Raw genomic sequence first — 12,627 nt, forward strand, 5'->3', positions numbered from 1 at the left:
AACAAAAGAATATATTAGCAGTAAAAATTTTTTCTTCAGAGAAAAGCCCAGGACCAGATGGCTTCACAGGTGAATTCTACTAAACATTTAAAGAATAATTAACACCAACCCTTTCCTAAATTAAAAAGAAGGAAAAAAGGAGGGATCACTTCAAATTCTTTTTTAACATTTATTCATTTTTGAGAGACAGAGACAGAGTATGAATGGGGGGCGGGCAGAGACAGAGGGAGACACAGAATCTGAAGCGGGGTTCAAACCCACGAATCATGAGATCATGACCTGAGCAGAAGTCAGATCCTTAACTGACTGAGCCACCCAGGCACTCTGAGGAGGGATCACTTAAAATCTCATTCTTTGAAGCCAATTGTATCCTGATATCAAAGCTAGAAAAAGGCATCGTAAGAAAAGAAACCTATATACCAATACCCCTTATGAACATAGATGTAAGCACACTTAACAAATATGAGTAAACCAAGTCAGCAACATATAAAAATAATTAATACACGATTAAGTGGGATTTACCTCAGGAGTGCAAGTTTTGTTAATATACAAAAATCAGTCAATGTAATACACCAAGTAATAGAATAAAGGACAAACACCTCATGATTACTTCAAGACATGCAGAAAAAAAGCACTTGACAAAATCCAACAATCTTTCATAATAAACTAGGAGTAGAAAGGAATGCCCCCAACCTTATAAAAGGCATCTATGAGAAACTCACAGCTAACATCATACTCTATAGTGAAAAACTGAATCCATTCACCCTAAGTTTGAGAACAAGACAAGGATGTCTACTCTCACTTCTTCTAATTCAACATTGCATTGGAGGTCAGTTAGGGAAGAAAATGCAGTAAAAACAGCTGATTAGAAAGGAAAAAGTAAAACTCTATTTGCAGATGACATTACCTTTATATAGAAAATCCTAAGGTATCCGCTAAAAAAGTATTAGAGCTAATAAATGGTTCAGCAAGTTTAGATAAGGAATTAATGTAGAAAAATAAGTTGGGGCACACTAGCAAGGGGCAATCCAAAACTGAAATTAAGTAAATAATTCCATTAATAATAGCAACAAAGAATAAAGCACTTAGAAAAAAATAAACAAAAGAAGTACAAACTAAGTGCAAACACTGAAATCTATAAAACATTGTTGAAATAAATTAAAAGAAGGCCTACACAAAAGGAAAGATATCCCATGGTCATGGAACAGAAGACTTAATATTATTAAGATGGCAATATTTCTGAAACTGATATACAGATTAAAAAAATTTTTTTTAACCCATATTTATTTTTGAGAGAGAGAGAATGTGAGCAGGAGAGGGGCAGGGAGTGAGGGAGACACAGAATCTGAAGCAGGCTCCAGGCTCTGAGCTGACAGCACAGACCCGGACGCAGGGCTCAAACTCACAGATCGTGAGATCATGACCTGAGTGGAAGTCAGAGGCTTAACCAACTGAGCCACCCAGGTGCCCCTAAACTGATACACAAATTTAACACAATCTCTATCAAATCCTGATGCACTTTTGCAGAATTGAAAAACTGATCCTAAAATACATATGGAAACCAGTCAAGGGACCCAGAATAACCAAAAAAATTTTTGAAAAGGAAACAAAAATGAAGACTCAAGGTTCCAGATTTCAAGTTTAATTCAAAGCAACAGTAAACATGGCAGTGTGGTATTGGCATATGTCCAGACCTAGATCAATGGAATAGAAATGAACATCTTGAAATAAACCCTTATTGTCAATTAATTTTTTACAAAGCTGTCGAGATAATTCAATAGAGAAAGAGTCTCTGCAATAAATTATGCTGGGATAGGTCTGGGATAGATAGATCTGAATATAAGAGCTGAAGCAATGAAACTCCTGGAAGAAAACATAGAAGTAAATTTTTGTGAACTTGGATTAGACAATGCTTCTTAGATACAACACCAAAATCACAAACAACAAAACAAAACATGGGCAAATTGGACTTCATCAAGTTCTAAAGCTTTTTAAAGGATAACAATAAGAAAGTGAAAAGACACCTGCGGAATTAGAGAAAAAATATTTACTAATCATGTATTGGATAAGGAACTCATATCTGAAATATATAAAGTACACTTACAACTCAAAAACAAAAAGACAAATAATTGAAAATTTATTTCTAAACAAAATATAAATTTTTTTGGTGGTAGTGTTCATTCTATGAGTTTGGATAAGTGTGATGGGTAAGAGTTTGGAGAAGTGGATACGTGTACACACAGATGTTTATAGAAGCTTTATTCATAATTGCCAAAACTTGGAAACAACTGAGATATCCTTCAGTAGGTGAATGGATAAACAAATTGTGGTACATCCAGACAATAGAATATAACTCAGTGCTGAAAAGAAATAAATAATCAAGCTTTAAAAAAAATCATGGGAGAACCTTAAATGTGTATTACTAAGTGAAAGAAGCCAATATGAAAGGCTATATACTTTATGATTCCAACTTTGACATTCTGGAAAAGGCAAAACCACGGAGACAGGGAAAAAGATAAGTGGTTGCCAGTGGTTGTGGGGGAGGACAGCTGGATAGGTGGAGCACAGAGGATTTTTATGGTTGTGAAAATACTCTGTATGTTACCATAATAATGGACACATGTTATCACATACTTATCCAAACTCATAGAATGAACACCACCAAGAGTGAACCCTATTATGAACTATAGGCTTTGGATGATTATGATGTGTCAATGTAGATTCATCAATTTTGACTAACGTACCACCCTGCTGGGAGATGTTGACAATGTGAGAAGCAATGCATGTGTAGGGGGCAGGGGATATGTGGAAGATCTCCGTACATTCTCCTCAATTTTGCTGTGAACCTAAAACTGTCCTTTTGAAAGAAGTCAATTAATAATAATAATAAAAAAAGACAAATCAACTAAATATCGGCAAAGGAACCAAACAGGAATTTTTACAAAAACAAGATGTACAAATGTTCCATAAGCACATAAGAAATACACTCACCATTAATCATTAGGGAAATGCAAAGCAAAACCACAGTGAGACACCATTCCACATTCTTAGGATGGCTAAAATAAAAAAGATAAACAATAACAAGTGTTGGCAAGGATGTGGAAAAATGAAACTCTCATATATTGCTGGCTGAAATACGAAGAGTGTGGCCACTTTGAAAACTAAAGGTTCCTCAAAATGTTAAACATAGTTACCATAAGATCCAGCAAGATCCACTTCTACGTATATGCCAAAAGAATGGAAACATATGGCCACACAAAAATTTATAAACAATGTTCATGGTAGCATTATTCATAATGACCAAATGGTGGAAACAATCTCAATGTCCATCAGCTGAAGAATGATAAACAAAGTATCCATGTATGGAATATTATTTGTCAATAAAGGAATCATTTGGCAATAAAAAAAAAGATACAATACCTGCTACAATAAAGTTGTTATTTAAAAAACAATTCAACTGTAGAATGTAGAATAGACCCAAAGAGAAAGAACTTTTATATCTATATTAAAAATAAAATTTCTTGAGGCTCCTGGGTGGCTCAGTCAGCTAAGTGTCCAACTCTTGGCTTCAGCTCAGGTCATGATCTCACAGTTTCATGAGTTTGAGCCCCACGTCTGATTCTGCTGGTAGCACGGAGCCTGCTTGGGATGCTTTCTCTCTCCCTCTCTCATTGCCCCTCCCCTGCTTACACTGTCTCTGTCTCTCTCAAAATAAATAAACTTAATTTTTTTTTCTTTTTTTGTAAGCTGCCATATGTTTATCCATTGAAGATTATTCCAACCCCTGTTTGTCTAAGTAATTTTAAAATAAGTAATTTAATCCACTCTTTAATTCTGTTGTTTCAAAAACTAGTCGTGCCTGTCAAACTTGTCAAACCATCACCAAAATACATGTGTAAGCAGATTGAAATATGTTGACTTCACCAAAAAGTACTGGAACCACAATCCTGTTAAATTTAGAAGTATATTAACCAAATTACTTAATTCATGTAAAGTGGAATACCATCATTCTAAATTTCAACAGAAACCTTTTGCTTGCTAAGACTAAGAGAAAAACAACAGCAACAACAAAAAACAATAGAAATTGTTTTACCCGCAGCTCAAGTTTAGTTACTTTCTTCCTTTGAAAATAACAAAAGTCTCTCTTTTTTTTTTTTTTTTAATGTCAAAGAATGAGCTCCTAGATGTTTCTAAACTTGAAAAATAGTCATGGACAGTTTGTTTCAAATATCATGAAACTCTGCTAGCCTATCCGGTAATGATCCATTTATTTGTAAGCCACCTGGGAACTGTGGGTGGTGTGGGTTGTCCAACTATCTTTTGATTATGTCCTTGGAAAGGAGTAGCAGGTGCCATGCCAATGTTCCTTTGGTATTCTCTTAGTGCCAAATAGATCGTGTTTTGAAGCCCTGTCAGTCTCATCCCTCAATATGGATGAATTCAACTCACAGTCATTAAATAATACTGTGACATATAAGAGTAGAGTTACTGCAGTGTTCGGGAAACCATGGCCAGAACAGGAAAACTGTGTAGCAGATGGCAGCAAGCCCTAGTTTTCCTTGTTCTGTTCTCAATTGAGCATCATATCGATATAATTGAGCCACAAGCAGCAAAGTAGTTGTATCCTCCTCCTCTCCCAGGGTTCCATTAAGAATTCCCCAAATGAATCAGATTGATGAAATATTTCAGCTGTAAAATAACAATGTAGGACTCACAATATAGTCTCATTTATTTTTTAAAGAAACCTGTTGGGGTAATCACGAGTCTACATTTCTCACATTGGTTAATTTAATTAGCTACTTTTAAAATGTCATATATCGGCGCCTGGGTGACTCAGTTGTTTAAGCATCTGACTTTGGCTCAGGTCATGATCTCACAGTTCATGAGTTCAAGTCCCCCATCGAGTGAGCTCAAGCCACACATCAGGTGAGCTCAAGTCCTGCTCTGGGTGAGTTCAAGCCCCACTTTGGGTAAAAAACATGAGCCCCTCTTCAGATGAACCCCGTGTCTCTCTCTCTCTTTCTCTCTCTCTCTCTCTCCCTCCCTCCATCCCTCTCTCTTCCTCTGTCCCTCCTGGGAAACTCTCTCTCCCTCTGCCCCTTGCTTACTTGTGCCCTTTCTCTCAAAACAAATAAAACTTAAAAAGAAAAATGTCATATATCTACCCAGAGATATTTGAATTGAGTTTAGACTTAAAAAGCTAAACTAAATGGAATAATAAAATTAACTACCCTATCAGAATTTTTAAAAACTCTTTTAAGTTTTATTTATGCAATCATAGAATAAAATTGATCAGATTTATATTGAAATATATAAGTAATTTAATTCTGAGTAAGAATAAAGCAGACGAATAAGGGAAAAGATCTTATTTTTCTTCCTATTCCAGGTATATTAAAAAATTAAATGTAAATCTATTTGCAAATTCTGTAGTAGACTAACTTCTAGGGCAAAGCTTAGGAGAGCTTGATACTTCAAAAAGAACAGTTCAGTCTCTCACTAATTAAGTCAATAATCATTTCTCAAATGCCTGTATGTCAGATACTATTTGTAGAAAACTTTGAATATTAACTGTATGGCCCATCTAATAATACTGATAAAATGAATATTAAAGTGTTCCTTTGTGGCAGGCACTGTCTACCACTATTCTTATTTTACAGATAATGAAACTGAAGCACGAAGAGGCAAGTCACTTGCCCAAGGCCACACGGCTAGAAATGCAAAGCTGTGATTCTAATGGAGGCAGCCTGGCTCTGAGACCACGCCACTCCACAAGGCTATTCTAGCCATTCTGTCTTTCAACCAAACTACCGCTGCGTTTTCCTCTTCCCTCTGTCTCTTCAGTTTCAGCAATATACAGCAATTGAGCTTTCCAATTTTGTTTCATTTCTTTATAGTTTTGGACTTTTCCTTTCTATTTTTCTTCTCAACCCTTTTGTAGGCTGAAGCACCCCTATTTCCACGTCATATTGATATCGGATACATCACAGAAACCTAATCCTGGATGATGCCTTCATTATCTGTTCTTGTTTTTTCCATTTTTCAGGAGACTCTTGAGGCTCCAAAATGGTAATAAGCTTATGCATTTGGCAGATGTGTCTGAGTCATCAGTGATTTTGACTAGTTTGAGCAACTAGCTAAAGATACTCATCTTGGTATTGGTTCATTCTGACAGTTTGTAGCCTTGGTGTATAGAGCAACTCATACATCAGACAGGAATAGTTTCAGTCAGTATTCTTTAGTGGTATCTCCAGAAAACCATCTAATTTCCCAAGGGTTGTGATCATATTAGTCACACATGTCAGACCAAGTCATGCTTCTTTTCTGAAGTAAAAAGCAAGAGATACTGTAATCCCCAAGGCATACATCCTTCAACAACAACAACAAAGATTTTCAGAGACTTGGAAACTCAATTGTATAAAAAAGCAGGCAATGTTTTATACTGTGAAACTTGTTCATCTTAATCAGTGGAAGTAAATGTGCTTTTCATTTAAATGTGAAAAACAATTAGTACCTATTAAGTTAAGAATCATTATAATTTAAAAATTACTTAAAAATGATAATGATTATAAAAATAATACTGCCATAAATTTACAAATCTCTAATACATTTTGTTTTCTTCCTTGGGTTTTAGCCTTTTCTTTTTTTGGAAATAAAAATGTATTTTAAAATATATTATTCTTTAACCTATCCTGAGACTATAGGAATAATATTATTAATATCATGCCTTTTTATGGCAGGAGATCAAGAGCCTGCACATATGTTTGTTATCTTATCCCACAATAACTCAGAGGAGCAGGAGGACCTAGGTTCATAGATGTTCAAGTGATCCATGCAAGGTCAGTGAGCTAGGAAGCAGCAGAGTCATATAGAGAGCACACTTCCCTAGTCTCTTAAATTGGTGCAATTTCTATTCATTGGTTTGTTTCTAAATGCACGAGGGAAGAGAAAGTCATAGGTATTCCCTATAATTCCTTTGCTGTCAGTGCAGCAGTTCAAGGACTTGAGTGTATGAAAATTACCAACATGCAGACTCCTGAATGTTTTGTTTTAAAAAGTCAGGATTGGGGGGCTCTTGGTGGGCTCAGTTGGTTGAGGGTCCCACTCTTGATTTTGACTCAGGTCATGGTCCCAGGGTTGGGGGATCAAGCCCCGTGGTGGGCTCCACGTTGAGCATGAAGCCTGCTTAAGACTCTCTCTCCCCCTCTTCTCTGTCCCTCCCCAACTCACTCTCTCTCTTTCTTTTTTCCCTAAAAACAAACAAACAAATAAAAAATATATATATAAAGTGAGGATTGGGACCAAAGAATATGCATTTTTATAGTCCTATCTCTTGATTCAGTTGCCAGTTCAAAGGCCAAAAATTAAAAATTTGACTGTGTTCTATCGTAATTTTTTATATTCATTAGGCAAATTATAGGAGTCACTAGATAAGGAATATGATGGGCAAACCTTGGAGTTTGAGCCGTACATTCAAAGGCAGCTTCAGAACTGGAGTGAGAAGAGTCATTTAATTGGCAAGAGTACATTTCAGATGTAAGTATTTCTCTACAAACAATGTTTTCTTTTCTTACTACAACCGTTTTTTCTTTTTCTTTTTTTAACATTCCAAACTGGTCTGGAAATTTGAAAGACAGTTTCTTCATAACATTTTCCATTCCTACATAAACCTCAACATTTGGAAGAAATGTCTGTTAATGTGTCATTTTTGACACTTCTAATCTTTGTCCCTGAGGGAAATTGGCAATGAAAAGAATAAAACAGAAAGTTCCAAAATCCAATAATTGAATTAAGTTTCAACTCTGTCCTAGAAACAGGCAAGCCATTTTCAGAATTCTTTTCAGGCCATTCATTTTCTTAATATTTGCTTCAAATTCTCCTCTGTTGGAAGATTTTTTTCTAGTTCTATGATTAATGATTTAGAGATGTTTTCTGGTTGGCTTCTAAAGATTGGTCATCTTTGAAATGTAGGTATTAAGCTTATACCCTATTGTAATTCCATCAGAAGCAGATTTGTAATTTTATTGAATGTTGTAATTACTTCCCTTTAACTTTGGTACTCTTTAGTTAAATTATAAAACTTGAAACTGAGAGTGTGATTTTTAACTATAATTTCTGTGTACACAAAACCTTTTTGTTACTGATCTGTCACTTGACTGAAATCTACTAGAATTAATTGACTTACTATTGCTCAGAAAAGATCAAGCTGTTTTTAACACTTATAGACAATAAGCTCCTCAAGTTAACAATCTGTGTCTCATGCATCTGTGTGAACTCCCTCCTCAGCGGAGAGTGTTAGTAAATATCTACGTCATTGTTTTCTGTTATAAGAGTTGAAGATACACAGCAGCAATCAGATTCTGAATCTTCCACTTACTCATTTGTCACTTTAGACAAAATTAGTCAACCCTTTCATTTTCTTCATCTGTGAAGTAGGAATAAAAAAAGTACTGCCCACATACAGTTATCTTGAAAATCAAATGTGGGGCGCCTGGGTGGCTTAGTCGGTTGAGCGTCCAACTTCAGCTCAGGTCATGATCTCACAGTTTGTGGGTTTGAGCCCCGCGTTGGGCTCTGTGCTGACAGCTCAGAGACTGGAGCCTGTTTCAGATTCTGTGTCTCCATCTCTCTCTGCCCCTGCCCCATTTGTGCTCTCTCTCTCTGTCTCTCTCAAAAATGAATAAACATTAAAAAACTTTTTAAATAAATAAATAAAAACAAAGTTGAATGTAAAGCATTTTGTATGGTGCCCAAACCATACTAAGCGCTCACTTGAAGTTAGCTATTTTTTAAGACTGTATGAACATTGTAATAGCAAGTTGTTGGGAAAAACCTAAATATGCATATAGAGGCTATTGGGTGAAAAAAATTTATATATACGTGGAATATTACATAATGGAACATTATACTATCATGAAAAGGGAAACGAAGGTACTTTAGGTACTGATATGGAATTCACTACAAGAAATGCTCTTCCACTATGGAAAACAGTATGGAGGATGCTGAAAAAATTAAAAATGGAACTACCTATGATCCAGCAATTCCACTTCTGGTAATATATCCAAAAATAACAAAAATACTAACTCGAAAAGATAACTGCATCTCCAAGTTCATAGCAGCATTATTTCCAATAGCTGAGACTCAGAAGCAACCTAAGTGTCCACTGATGGATGAATGGATAAAGAAATTGTGAGATATATATATATATATATATATATATATATATATATATATTCAGTCATAAAAAAATGAGACAATGTTACCGTTTGCAACAACGTGGGTAGAACTTGAAGACATTATATAAGTAACACAAATCAGGCAGTAAGAGACAAATACTGTGTGATTTTATTTATATGTGGAATCTAAAAAACCAAACCCAAAAATCTAACGTCATAGAAAAAGGGGTTCAACTTATGGTTATCAGAGGTGGGAGAGGGAGGGGGAATTAGAGGAAAGTGGTCAGAAAATACAAACTTCCAGTTATAAGATAGATACTAGGAATGCAATGTACAACATGAAGGCTATAGCTAACTGTATATATATGTATGTGTGTGTGTATATATATATATATATGTATATAGCTAACTGTGAGTGCTGTATGATATATAATTGTTAAGACAGTAAATCCTAAGAGTTCTCATCACAAAGAGAAAATTTGTTTCCTTTCTTCTTTTCTTCTTATTGTGTCTATATGAGACAATGGATGTTAGCTGAAGTTATTGTGGTAATCATTTCACAGTACATATAAATCAAACCATCAAGCTATAAAGCTCCTTAAACTTATGCTGTGGCATCTGTCAATGATTTCTCAATAAAACTGGAAAAACATATTGTTATCTCAAAAAACAAAATAAAACATGGTGCAGAATGGAAAGGGGGGGAATATATACATCTCAATATGCTAGAGAGATCACACAGATGAATCAGAAACAGACTCTCATCTTAAGGAGTTTATCATCTGTAAGTGTTAAAAACAGCTTGATCGTTTCTGAGTAACAGGAAATATATATGTGTGTATATATATGTATGTATATATATATATATGTATGTATGTGTATATATATATACGTGTATATATGTATATAATTTGTTCATGTTTGTTTTGTACATGCATAAAATATTTCTGCAAAAATACACAAGAAAATGATACCATATATTGCTTCGGGGGGGAAGAATTGGGGTCTTGGAATCAAAAGCAGGAGAGTGATTTTTCTATGTATTCACTTCTGTATTTTTTGAATTTTGAATCAAAAGAATATATTATTTATTCAAAATATTAATAAATATAATTAAAATTGTTTGGAATACCAAACTATTGAGAAAATATATACTAAGGCTGTAATGAAAAAATGATAACAAGAAAATGATCACTAAGAAAAATTATTTTATCATTCATGCAAAAAAAAAACTTTCAGTGATTACAGACAATGGTCTCAGGGAAAACTAAAAACTTACCATATTTCTGTGGAAAATGTAATAAACAAAACAAAAATGTTTCTAGGTTTTATTTTTTTCCTATTTGTCTCACAGCAGGGATAGTCTGCATATTTTCATGTAATAAACATCTTGGGAAATGTCATATATCTCTATTTACTATGTTTAAATAATTTATTATTATATTTAAGTGAACATCATATTTAACCAGTAAAAGTTGACAAAGGCGCCCATGTGTAAGAATTTTTTCCTGAAGCATCTACATTCCTTCTGCACCATATGATTATAAATGACATGATTTTTAAGGTATCTATGAATAAGGAATAAGTTATTGTAGAGTCCAGTGTCAGAGTCCAAAATCACTACTTTGGGGCACCTGGGTGGCTCAGTCAGTTATTCGGCTCAGGTCATGATATGGTTTGTGGGTTCGAGCCCCACATCAGGCTCTAATGCTGACAGCTCAGGGTCTAGAGCCTGCTTTGGATTCTGTGTCTCCCTCTCTCTGCCTCTCCCCCCGTTGTGCTCTGTCTCTCTTTCTCTCAAAAATAAATAAACATAAATTTTTTTAAAAAAATTAAAAAAATAAAAGAAAAAGAAACCACCATTTTATGTTCTCTCTGGTATCAACTGTGCACCCAAAAGTGGCTGTTTAAAGATAATTTCAGGATGCTATTACTTAATGATTTGTTTTAATTTTTTTTAATGTTTATTTATTTTTGGAGAGACAGAGTGCAAGTGGGGGAGGGGCAGAAAGAGGGAGACACAGAATCCCAAGCAGGCTCCAGGCTCTGAGCTGTCAGCACAGAGCCCACCTTGGGGCTCTAACTCATAAACTGTGAGACCATGACCTGAGCTGAAGCTGGATGCTTAACTGACTGAGCCACCCAGGTGCCCCTACTTAATGATTTTTGAAGGATGAGTCAGTTTTTGTTTTTATTTAAGAATGGTAAAAACTGTAAGCCACACAAGAATGATTAGCTTAAGCAACCATGACTTTATACTTAAGGCTTGCTAGAAAACTACAAATGATATCTTTCTGTCTGATCTAGAAGAAACATTCCAATAAAAAAATGTTGCATCTTTTTTGTGACCAAGATTAGTCTTATAATAGAATCGTTCCATGTTAGGACTGAGAAGTGATGTTGCTTATCAAAAATGAATGGAAAAAATAGGTTCAATATAATTAATGAAATGTTCTTTAATTACAGGTGCCTATGTGGGGGAAGAAACTGCCTTTCATACACACTATAGACTTCATACTTGTATTTAAAAAAAATAAAATATGTTAAATTAATTATATGTAGGAAACACTTTAATTGTTCCTAAACGCAGTTTAATCAGTTCTGTTTTGATTTAAGCCTAAAAGCATTACAGGGTAGGGAAAGATGTTAAACAAGATTCAAGTGTATTCCAAAGAACAAGTACTTTTACTTTTGACTATACCAAATTAACAAATTTCTGTATTAAAGAGAATTCCAAAACCAAAATTGAGATATAAAAACATGTTATTTCATTTAAAGCTCTTAGAACTATGTGTATCACATTGAAGGGCTCAATGTACGCTAACATTATCAGGATTTTTTTCAGTGGAATCAGAACTATAAACTCCAAAGAAGGCAAAATCGTATTTTTCTTTACTAATGTTTAACCGAACTATACATACAGAAAAGTATACAAATCCCAAGTATACAGTTTAAGGAATTTCCACAAAATGAGTACATGTGCCCAGATCAAAAAATAGATCACTGTCAGATTCCAGAAGCCTCTCATCCTCCCACTCAATTATTACCTCATCCTCACTTCCTAGAGGTAGCTCCTATCTTAACATGTTTTGTCTAGTTTTGAACTCTATACAAATTGAATCATAAAGTATATATTTACATTAGTTTTGTATTCTGTGTAAAAATTTAACACAAACTTAGTGACTTCAAATAACATAAATTTACTATCTTGCAGTTTCCATGGGTTAAGAGTCCTGTGTCATGTGGCTGGATTCTCTCTTCAGGGTTTCTCATATGACTGAAATCTGTCTGGATTAATAGGTTCTGAAGTTGACCTACATTGAGAATAAAGAAGTGCTCTGGGAGCTGCGGAGCTTTGCCAGCAATAACGGCATTGATTTTAGGTCAAATCTATTATATGCTACAGCAGTATTTTTTAGCCCAATATTAGAGCAGCCTTTTTATAGGCTATATA

The 12,627-nt window shown here is 34.7% G+C and overlaps 1 long non-coding RNA gene across 2 annotated transcripts in view; it reads right to left on the reverse strand.

Moving 5' to 3' along the window:
- Window positions 1–12,627, reverse strand: part of LOC109498907 — a 64,767-nt gene that overhangs the window by 12,762 nt on the left and 39,378 nt on the right. Inside the window, exon 1 of one of the 2 annotated variants that reach the window (XR_002155938.2) lies at window positions 2,992–3,546. The exons of the other annotated variant lie outside the window; for it this stretch is intronic. This is a non-coding gene — a long non-coding RNA (uncharacterized LOC109498907). Of the gene's footprint in view, window positions 1–2,991; window positions 3,547–12,627 lie in introns of those variants that run through there. 2 annotated transcript variants of the gene reach the window in all.

Source organism: Felis catus, chromosome B1 (assembly GCF_018350175.1).
Source record: "Felis catus isolate Fca126 chromosome B1, F.catus_Fca126_mat1.0, whole genome shotgun sequence".
NCBI classification, from domain to species: Eukaryota; Metazoa; Chordata; class Mammalia; order Carnivora; family Felidae; genus Felis; species Felis catus.